Source organism: Mya arenaria, chromosome 12, assembly GCF_026914265.1.
Source record: "Mya arenaria isolate MELC-2E11 chromosome 12, ASM2691426v1".
NCBI classification, from domain to species: domain Eukaryota; kingdom Metazoa; phylum Mollusca; class Bivalvia; order Myida; family Myidae; genus Mya; species Mya arenaria.
Genome location: NC_069133.1, coordinates 19,693,253 through 19,705,556, shown reverse-complemented (window position 1 = coordinate 19,705,556; position 12,304 = coordinate 19,693,253). Strand labels below are relative to the sequence as shown.

Sequence of the window (12,304 nt, the reverse complement as noted above, 5' to 3'; positions counted from 1 at the left end):
GAGTGCTGCATATAAGGACATAGAGTATAGGTTGTCATGTCCGGGCTGTAACTTTCTCTTGTATGGACCTATTTTAAAATAACTTGCCACATGTGTTGGACACATCAAGAGGACTTGTCGCATGCAAGACCTGTGTCCCTACCTCTAAGGTCACAATTTGTGTTATTCACAATGGAATGCTGCATATATAAGGACATTTTTCTAGGTTGTTGTGTCCGGGCTGTTACTTTCTCTTGTATGGACAAATTTTATAATGACTTGCCACATGTGTTTGACATACCAAGACGACGTGTTGCAGACAAGACCCGTTCCCTATCTCTAAGGTCAAGGTCACACTTAGTGTTTATTCACAATGAAAAGCTGCATATATAAGGACATAGAGTATAGGTTATCGTGTCCGGGCTGTAACTTTCCCTTGTTAAGACAGATTTTAAAATAACTTGCCGCTTGTGTTTGACATACCAGGACGACGTGTCGCGTGCAAGACCCGTGACCTTACCTCTAAGGGCAAGGTCACACTTTAGTGTTTATTCATAATGGAATGCTGCATATAAGGACATAGAGTATAGGCTGTCGTGTCCGGGCTGTAACTTTCTCTTGTATGGACAGACTTTAAAATAACTTGCCACATGTGTTCGTAATACCAAGACGACGTATCGCGTGCAAGACCCGAGACTTTACCTCTAAGGTCAAGGTCACACTTAGGTGTTTATTTCACAATGGAATGCTGCATATAAGGACATAGAGTATAGGTTGTCGTGTCCGGTTTGTAACTTTCTCTTGTATGGATAGACTTTAAAATAACTTGCCACATGTGTTCGACATACCAAGACGACGTGTCGCGTGCAAGACCCATGTCACTACCTCTAAGGTGAAAGATACACTTAGTGTTTATTTCACAATGGAATGCTGAATATAAGGTCATTAGAGTGTAGGTTGTCAAATATGGGTGGTATTTTTTAAGTTCAGAGGAAATTTAAAATAACTTGCCATGTTCTGAACTCCTCTCGATCTTCACAGTTTATAGAAGAAAACTAATAGTGCTGTGTAACCTTTGAAAATGGTTTGAATTTATTCACTCAACTTGTACTTACTTTAATGGAAGAAATTTTCCCGCAATCTCAATTTTAGTCAATTCTTGCCCCCTCACAGTGTAAGTTTCTATATTTTATTGACTGTATGTCTTACTTGTATGATTTTTCACTTCTGTGATTAATGGTTAAGGCTGTATGAGGAGTTTCGCTCTAAATATTTGTATAAACTTTCGTACCTATGTTACTTCGTACCAATTTAATTTCACCTCTTGTAAAGTGTACTGTACAATTAGTCCAAACACCAATTAGCATTCAAATATCATTGTTAATTTCTTAATCTAAAAGCTTTGGGCATTGTTGTAAACATGTTTGTATATGTAATTCATTGAATGTGTGTCATTTCTGTCATTTTCTTTAACAATGTCTGTTTGTATATTTTCAGTCTTTTACCGCTTGATTCATCAATAAAGGGTTACACTATCTGCACTCTTGAGTAATACGTGCCCCCGGTACCGCTATAAAATAGAGCTGGCAGAATATGCCATATGTATTTGACATGTAAAGGCAAGATCAACTTTTCATGTACTGACCTTGTTCACAGGTCAATGTCACATTCGGGGGCATTCGTCACATACTGTGACAGCTCTTGTTAGGTATTCAAAGTTTTGTCTTGTTTATGTCGTAATACGTTTGCTTTTGACAGCATAGCGGAATCGGAATGAATTTGTAGGTTCGGCTGTTCGTTTTAGACTACGCGAAAACGTAGCGTCTGGAAACTATGTTGTGTGCCAGTGTACCAAATCCCTGACATGCATATAAATAACATAAAAAATCGAATATACAATTGAACTTAACTATTAAAAGATAAAAGCAGTGTTAAGAATGTTTAGGATTTTAAGCACTTAAACTTCACTTTTTTCATTCTTTTAAAAAAGTTAAAACTTGAAGGTTCAGCATTTTAAACGGGTCATCGTTATGATAAAGTAACAATTTAAGAGATATATTGCGGGATTTTTGTCCTAATCGGGGTATGAACGCAAGTTTTGGGTTGATTAAAGTGTGTGAAGTCCGAAGGACACTACGCGTATTTTAACCAGCCCTTTTGCGATCATTTCCCCGATAATGACATCAACTACGCTATTCATTTCTTATATTTACACCAATAGCACATTTTTCCATTCAAAATTGCTAAAAATACTTCATTTACTTTAAAAAGAGTATTTTGTCACCTGTTCTGTGAATAGAACGACTCGATCGTAACCGGAAACAGTTTGTTTCAAATGCCGTCACGATTACGCGGGTAAATTAATACCTTCTTACATGTTGATATACGTTTACCATGGCTTGCTGACACCAAGATCATTTTCAATATATATGTATATTGCTATGCGATTACTCACGAAGTGAACATATCCGAAGAGGTTGCGTTCATCAGATGAGAATCGCAATTGCCGGAAGGCAGTTCATTTAAGGAAGTTGACGGAAAATAATAAACAGTGGTTTGTTAGTTAACGCGTGGGACTGACCGTACAGCGTGGAAAGCTAGTTTATTTTATTACTGTATAATTACAACTTTGAGCAGGTGCGAGTAAATGCTTAAATCCTATTGGATAAAACAACCCATGTGACGTTCATTCATTTCTTCATAAAGCATTCGTGTATGCAAATCAGCTTATTAATATACCGGACTACTTTCATTTTACATGAAGTCACATCATAGTAGGCAGTTATTTAAAATAAGTTACCGCATTTAACATGTGCATTTTCCTTCTTAAAAATATTTGGGATTAAAGTTGCACTCTCACAGATTGACCGTTTTTACAACTTTTTTGTCTTGGAAAGAGCAGATTTTTGCGTAAATATCTGCAATCCAATGATAAAAGATTGCTGACAAAAGATCAGATCGCAGATTTTCGTATTTCTGTCCGAAAATTAATGTTATATGGCGTAAACCGTTACTTACGGTTTAAGAAAAATGCATTAATCATCATTTTTTGTTCTTAAATATAAAAATCTGCGATCTAATTCTTTGTCAGCAGTCTTATATAACTAGTTTCCGTTAGTTTTCGCAATAATTGGCTCGTTCCAAGACAAAAAATTAAAAAAAAGTTGTCAAAACGTTCAATCTGTGAGAGTGCAGCTTTAAAATAAAGAAACAACTGAACAATAAACCTTTTAAAAATATTGATCTTGTTTTATCGTTTTATTATCAAGGAAAATAAATTGATTGCGGAGAACTGGAAGATGAACGTTCGTTTGTAGCACAGAGTAAACATGGCGGATGATCGGTTAGATTTCGACTTGTATAAAGATCTTTTTGGTAGTTTTGAGTTGTTTGAGCCGGAATTGAGTGAGGAAACTGCTGCTGCTGCTGCTGCTGCTGCTGCTGAGATTTCTCCAGAAAAGGAAGAATAGATGAACGTTTCTTTTGATGATTTGCCTGAAGTTACAAATGCAGAACGGCAAAATAAAGCAGAGTTATTTAAGGTAGCATGCAACAAAAACCTTCTGTTAACTAGGATTATGCACTATAAAAATACATAAATATAAACCATTATGTCTGTCATCGCCTTTCGTTTGGAATTAAGATTCACAAACTTAGAACAAGCTATTAAAATGCAATGCATGTGTAAAAAGGTGTGTCTTATTTTCTAGCGGGCGAAGGAATCATCAAGATATTTATTTTATTTTTTACAATGTTCCTGTAGTGTTTCAAAACACTTCATCATTAAAGTTTAAGAGTTACGATGTATTGAAATAATTTCATACGTATTTTGTTAATTACTCGGCCTCACATGTATAACCTGGTTTAAGCCTTTTATAAAAGTCGCCGCCAATAAGGAAATACTTTTTCAGAACATTGCTTTTCAAATCACCACAAACCATCAGCTTCGATATTTTAATTGCTCCAAACGTGGGTTGACATTAACTTTTGTTCCGGTGTCATGTTTTGCAGGCCTTTCGGTGGTAACTTTAATTCGCCAATCGGTGCGTCTAAAACACTTCAACAACCCTGCTCCAATCCTTCTTTGCTGGCGGGCACATCGACATTGTCCCTCTCATTAAGATAAGCGTAGCTTTTGGTGCTTCCTCTATTTCTTTTCCCGACGTTTGTCTTCCTGCGTCTCGTCCTCTCAGTGTTGATTACACGTTGTATTTCCTGTGTCTTCTTTGACCACTTTTGGTTTAAAAATAACTTCCATTTTTCTAGCCACGTGTTCACAAGTACCATTCGTCCTTGTCTGTATGCCATTAACATGGGAAATTTGTCCTCACAATTATGGTCTGCATGTTTCATCCTGGTTCTACCGTTCCCTAGTACACTCCGCCATGGTAAGGTACTTTTCACGCAGATTGGTAGTATGTTGAAAAATGACATTTATATCAACCAATTGATCTTGAATCCTAGTATGCTGATCGAAAATTTTGTAGTTGTGATGCAAGTCAAACTAAATATATCTCAAAAATAGTGCCGAAAGTGTTCTGATTTAGGTACTCACCCAGTACCACCAAATAACAAATTTTCTAAAAATTATCTGTTTGCCAATTAGGGAAGACGGGTAAAAAGGTTGCTAGATGGCATAGTGGTAAGATAATCTGACAGCGGTGCTGGATGTCATGAGTTCAAATATCGTCATGAGTTCAATGTACAAAAAGAATACCTTTGGAATACACAATTATCTGTAAAAAATGACAGATCAAATTGCTCATATTGAAGTAATAATGCCTTAGATCGAGCTTGGATAACTTCAATGGTGATAAGGAAGCCAATGACACAGTAAGCGGTTCACACCCAGGGAACTTCTCAGATAGAACACCACTTATGAACTTGTTCATTACATTTTTCATTTGTATTGAAACTGAGACAATTAAAGAAAAAAATATTATTGCTGATCTTCTGAAAACAAATCTTCTATCATTCAAATATTTAATTTGTAAGATGAACTAAGGTTTATATTGATTAGGAATGCTTCAGTTGGATTTAAACTAACCACCAACAAAAATATATGCATTTCAATAACACTACGTAAACAACTGCTCCACAGATCTTATCTGTATGTTTTGGGTTTTTAAAATTTAGCAGTTAAATAAAGATTAGCATACTGGTAGGTCTGGTTGGTTTGTTGCTTTAGTTGCTAAGTAAACATAATTTCAGTGATTTCATTACTATTACTATTAAAATATCAGTTTTCTTCTTCAAAGCTTATCATATTTGCACCATTTTTTACCATTTATCAAAACATTGAGAAACAATTTTAAATGTGTGCAAAGGATTTTAACGGATGATTTAGGCATACGTAAGGTTTGTGCAAGATGGGACCCTCGATTGTTAGACTTGGAGACCGTCGCGCGTCCGCCATTATCGCCAGATCTGGCGCCAATGGATTGAGCCGGTATTCCCAGAAATCAAGAGTCAGCTTAGAGGACATCGTTTTAATTTATTCCATCAACTGCAAGTTAATGTGCATACAGTGATTTTTTTTACTATTTAAACAATTTGACGCCGAATATCGGCCTTTTCACAATCGCTAAAAAACGCTAAATTCAAAAATATATGAAGAAAAATTCACAATTCCCAATAGTTACTTCTGAACAAAGTGTTTTTCTATCAAATCGGCGTAAAAACTGGTAAAGGTTGTGTAAAACTTTGACGATTTTAGTGAAATATTTACCGATCGGCGTTGTGAATTCGCATACACATAGAATACCGAATGACGGCTTTTATCGATACCTGATCAAGTAGACGCACGCTCCTAACAATCGTAACAACTCGGCCATCTCCGGCAAGCTTCGAGATAGACCTCGTAAATAGTAGTATATACGAAAGTGCGATGCGGCTGCCGGCGATTAACACCGTTTTCAATCCGCGTAAAGAAGGCCCATTGTAACAACAAGGAAATGGATTGTGTTAAATTAAATGTGCTTGTTTAAGAGAAAATATTTATTGTAACCTCAAAAAATGTTCGTTTAATGAATATTTATATGTTTTCTTATAGTTGAAGCACTCTATTTCCTCTAGAAAACTCGTGAGCACACAGAAAATGTACTTGACAGTCATTGAAATGATATCATACGGTTCATGGCATGCATGAATCATTACATCGGATTAAATGCATGCATGGACTAAATGTCAACAATTTCTCAACAGTTATAGGAATACCCTATGAAATGTAAGTTTTAAGTCATACTTTGCCGTGTTATTTTTCACACCATGCCTTGCCATTAAAACAACATTACTATTCTGTAAAATCATTGATTGCATTGTGCAGACTTTTGTGGATTGTGGTAGGATGGGTGTGAGCTTGGCACCCAGTCAGCTTTACCAGCTGAAATCTATGCATGCCTTTACTTCAGCATTATTGGGTTTGGGCTGCAGATTTTTTTTGTGTAAACAGTTCTGTGGGGTTGAGGTGGGGCGGTGACTATCCACGCAGTAAGCTCAATTGTTAGAGTACCAATACAACGTTCATGTGGATATGCACCAGACAATTGTAACCACGGCCTCCCCAGGTCTAGGGAATAGTGGGGACTTTGACTTTCAGTACAGCCAACCCCGGCTAAAATCCCCACCCTGCGCGGACGATCCAATGGCAAAATCCCTGCCAAATGCCCCCACATCCCAGGGACTCTATATTTTAAGCGAAGATAAAACCACCACATTCAACCAGCACTGCAGGGCCACCTGATAGGTAAAAACACAGCCCATTTCCCCTGGTTAACCCCAGTATTCCCCCGGACCTGGGGTGGGGGGGGGGGGTTACAATTGACTGGTGCACTAAGTTGACAGATCTTGTCTTAAAATTGTATTTGTTCAAGGCAGATCATGCTTCACTTTACCTCCTTGGCTGTGGATAAAACCCACTCATTAGAAGTTTCCTTACACATTATACTTGTCTAAATCTATAATTATTAGTCTCAATATCTTTGAGTAAATTGTCATTTTTTATTAAAAACAACAACACCAAAAGAGTAACTGATAAGATGCTCAACTGATTTATATTTTTGTAAATAAAACCCTTAAACAAATATTTAGCCAGGTTACTAAGCTTTTCAGCAATGTATACCAGACTTTTTTCAATAATGCTTAATCTATTTTGAATAATTAGCCTTTAGATTACTCTTCACCAAATGACTCTTTTATGTCCAACTCAATAAAATGCAAACAAGAATAATTACAGTTTGGATCAACATGTCTCTTAATTTTATTATTAATATTAGTCAAGTAATAACAGAGCCATGTGTATGCAATCCAATGTAAAACTAATGATAAATAAGGTTTTGCTCCCATTTTTACTTTCATTTCTGTGCCAAGCCCTTTTAAGTGCATTGAGTCTTTTGGGAGACTTCACAATATTTCTGGCGCTTAATCCCCACATATAGCTTTAAGTTGCCATACAAATTTAAGTCTTCATTACAAAATATACTGTATGTCTCCACTTTAACCATAAACACACAATGAGAGGACTATTTAAAGCATAACCATGTGTCAGAATTATAGATCTTTCTTTACATTTTATTTGTCTAATTGTATTACCGGTCTCTTTAGCAATATCCTTGTGCCTCTTTGAGTACTTGGCTTGACAGTTTGGTTTTTAATACATTGTTTTGAATGTTTTATTTGTACACAACATGATGATGATGATGATGACACTATGCTATGCCAAAACCTCAACACATTTTCTTCAAACAAAAAAGGACAGTCATTCAGAATAACTTTTATTACATCAGTTGAGAAAATAAACTCATACAATCAACGAAATAAACATGCATCTGTAAAATCAAAGGTCATGTTATGTGTTCTTTAAATTCAACTTAATAAAGAAAATAAATATTGGTTGCAGTAAGCAATGCGCATCACTTCTAATAAACATTCCAACAGACTGATAAATAAATCAACACAAATGGAAAAACTGTTTGCAAGTCAGCTAGTATCTTATTTTATGCCTTATCAGATTGCTATGCAAGCTGGAAGCTTACAAAATCACTCTTAAGTCTGTTGCCTAAGAAGAAACAAGTATGGACATCCTTTTCCTGAGGTCAAGAGAAAGTATCTTGGAGGTCTTGAACTCACAACCTTGAATTTGGGGCTAATCCTCTAGACCACTTTCACCTTTTCACATTTTAAAGAACACAGTTTACAATATGGCATTTGCAAGGATGTGCCCTATTAACAGATTTTCTGAAGTCTTAAAAATTGAACTGAACAAAATAGTTCTCCTTTATTTGGTCTGCCGATGCCATCTGTTTCTGTTTTTGTAGTTATCTTTCCTCCATTATATAGGAAAACCACTTAAAGCATATATAAATCCTTTACCATTTTACCCTTTTAAAATATATGTTCGGATTTATTTAATTATCACGGACCAACAGATGACTTTTATCTTCAACTTCACATCAGTATGTAAGTCATCAAATATTTGAGATGACAAGATGTTCCACTGAACGCTTTGTTTCCATCTTGCACTCATTTTTCCAAGGTATGCGTTGCAGTTGTGTTAGATGATTTCCATGCATTGCAGGTCAATCCTCATACAATGGCATTTTTGATTACATTCGGAGTCCAGTGCCTGAAATAGAAAACAGAAAATACAACAATAATAGGAATTATATACATGAAGTGCAACACCAATTTAAAGCTGCATCCTCAGTTTTACTGTTCTGACACCTTTTTTATTTTTATCTTTAAACGAGCCAATTGGCAATTATTGTGCAAATGTATGGAAACCAGTGATATTAGACTGCTGACATAATATCAGATCACAGTCTTTTATATACAAGTTTGAAAATTTGGTAAAAATTCCTCCAACTAGTCATATAAGGTCACACATAATAGAACAGATTTCAATTGTTTGGAAAAAAAATAATTTGCAATTGCTTTAAGCCATATTATTAATTATATGTGTAAATTTAATTTAATTACTCCTTTGGGCTTTTGAAGAATGACCAAGAAGAACTGTCAATCTGTGAGAGAGCAGCTTTTAGCTCTGGACTACTGGTAAATTAAAAAATATGAAATGAAATTGTTATCATGTTTAAATTCATCTACAATGTTGATATTTTAATATTGTCAATCCTTGTTGGTTAATTGTACAAACATGCAGGTACTTTTGGGCTTAAACCAATAAGATACTTGACTGTTAAATTATTGTCCGAATTTCGAAAATAGCACAACCATTACCTCATCTGCCTTTTTTCATTAGAAGAAGCCGGGAATCAGAGTCAGCTGTACCCCTGGTACCATACTCTTCTCTGAAAATGACAATAAGATTAAAATTTAAATGTCTGCATTTCATTGGCACAGTAAAAATGTCAGCATTTTTCAATGTTTCTGCATCACCGCCACTGGTGGATATCATAGAATTTAGTCTTGAAAGAAATGTATGCTGGTTTATGCGTTCAAACTCATTTTGTTAAACCAATAGAATGAAGATCTAATTTATTTAGAGAACTATATTAGTGAGCAGGCTGAGGCATTCAATTGTGCCATTACATTAAGTTGTTCCATACCAACACTCACGGACATATAAACCATACATCCTTGGCTAAAAGAATGTAAATTTTAATTATAAAAAATGAAAGTTAATGATATGAAATGTATGAGATAAATACACTGAGAAAGAAAGTCTAACCTATTATCGATCTAAGTCAAGTCAGATTCTGACTTATTTGTTATTAAAAAAAATCAAATAGAGTATTTGTTTTTTTTATTTTTTGCCACTGATCACTGGAGCTTCAAAATTGTAATTTACTGAATTAGAATCTGTCAAATGAAAGAAGACTTTACCCCGAATGTAGGACTAAGTGAACCACTTCCCAAGTGAACCAGGACTAAGTGAACCACTTGGTGAGACGTAGTGAACCATCTATGGGAATATTGTCTTAATGTTATATTATGTTTCAGATTTTATTTTCCTGGTTATAAATGATTCAATTTATAGGTAATGAGAATATATTGTTAATCATATCAAAGTGTTTAATTATTAGAATTTTGTATTTTGATATAAAAATGTTTTGAAAAAAGAAAAGAAAAATGAACAACAAAATACCTTTTTTTAATTATTATAATGAATATTTAAACAATACATCCTACTTTGTTGAATTTGATTCAATATATGTTCAAAAACTTCTCTATGTTTGTTATTTACACCTCAATCATGTCCCAAAAACAAATAAGTCTTAAGTGTAATTAATGGATAATTGTACTCAAATTTTAATTGGCCTTATCAGTTTGTAAACAGCTCACTTACAGAAGCTGTGAACAAACATAGTGACATATGACTTTTATTATATCAATTATTTTTTTTCTATTTGGAACTGCTAGTTCATGACAACACGTCTATTTTTTTTTTATATAAAACAAACATTACATACAATATATATACATATATAAGTGGAACAGTATCATTTAACAAATGAGGTGAATAGTAAACATTTGATTATGCCTTAATCGTATATTGTGATATATTGTGATATATTGTGATTTCATTAACAAAAGTGTTCAAAACTTTCAAATTTCAAATATATTGTGATATATTGTGATATATTGTGATTTCATTAACAAAAGTGTTCAAAAAACGATTTGAATTGCTTTTATTGTTCAAGTGAGTTTGAAGAACTTTCAAATCATTATATAAATGGTACATAATATTTATCGGTTTGGATCTCCTTTCACAAATAAAGTATGTCTTATAAATGCAATAGGCAATCTGACTAAAAACAATGTTTACAATATTATACTCTTTTTGGTCAATTTTATAACCTATTACTATATATCCTTAACTTCTTTTTGTATTCCACATCTTTAAAAAATCTCATGTATAGCATTCCAGAAAGTTGTCAAAAATGGACATTTATAAAAGTGTTCGTAGCCTTCTACTTCATTACAATAAATACATTAAGGGCAATCCTTCAACTTCCATGTAAATAAATTTAAATTTGTTGCTACAAGATTATGAAATACATTTATTTTGAATTGTTTGACTTTATTATCCACAATGGACTTATGAACAATACCATATACATATATATTTGCTTATTCGTCATATCTTTAAAAGGTTTATTTTGGATAGTTTCAATTATATCAATTATTTGTACTGTAACATGTGTTGTTAATTTATTGATTTGTAATAAATATCATAATATTTATGCATCTATTGTATTTATGTTACTTTCATGAAGTGAAAAAAGCTACTATTTTAAATGTCATGAAACGTAAAAGTCTTAAGTTTCATGCCTTTTCAATTTCTAACAGCTAAACAAACATCTTTAACAGTGTGGCTAATGTGTGAAGTAATGCATTCAAATGGCGATAATTACTAGTTATTATCACCTTTCAGGCAGTGTGCCATCACACAATAGCCACTATATAATACATATGTGGTTCACTTGGTCCTGAAATGGTACACTTAGGAACTGGTTCACTTGTGAAATGGTACACTTCGTCCTGCACCCCTTTACCCCACCCACTAAGAATTAATGACATTTCCAATTAGTTTCTCATTAGGGCGCTTTTAAAACTATTTTTATATTTTATTAAAATACACTAAGTATAAAAATAACACTTACACACAAATAAGTGGTAAAAGTTTGCTCCTCATTCTGTCTTTGGACTAACATATCTCTTGGTTGTTTGAACATCTTCTTGGTCGGCCATGATGGACTATTTTCTTACGACCCGTATTATATCCGAGGCCATATCTTGATACTAGCCGAGGAGTTCCGATTGACGCTCCTAAGTAAAGTAGACTGGTACCCTTATTCTCTTTTCTACAAAAAATCAAAAAGTAACGAAGGGTACCAGTCTAAAGTAAAGCGCTGGCCGTAAAGCGCTCGGTCACGCGGAGCAAAATGACAGCAAAATTTGTAAACAATTTGTGATTTATCGGCAAAATGTCAAGACATGGCAAGTATTATCAGAAAAAATATTAAAGATACACGCTGCCGGTACACCAACAATATTTTCCTCCTATAAACAGATGACATTTATCTGTAACTCTTTGCATTTAATAAATATGCAATTATCTAAGTTTCATTGTTGTCTATTTTCATTTTAATACTGACTGAGAAGCAGTTTCCGACAGTTTTTATACGTTTTTATTGAATTATTTATATGTGTTGAAATACCTACTAAAATTGTTCACATTTTAGATAACTACAGCTCAAGCTGCTATTGTCGATATATTTTTCACACGTGTGACGTCACATATAGTGTATCTAATAGGGGCGCAAAGAGGGTACTTACACTGTTCTGATTAGCTTGTGATGAGAAG

The 12,304-nt window shown here is 34.2% G+C and overlaps 1 long non-coding RNA gene across 1 annotated transcript; it reads right to left on the bottom strand.

The window, feature by feature from the left end:
* Positions 1-7,754: 7,754 nt before the first annotated feature.
* Positions 7,755-11,667, bottom strand: LOC128211449 (uncharacterized). Its single transcript, XR_008257286.1, has 3 exons — positions 11,601-11,667; positions 9,214-9,284; positions 7,755-8,602 (listed from the first exon to the last, which is right to left on the bottom strand). It is a non-coding gene; the product is annotated as an uncharacterized LOC128211449 (long non-coding RNA).
* Between the last annotated feature and the right edge of the window lie 637 nt (positions 11,668-12,304).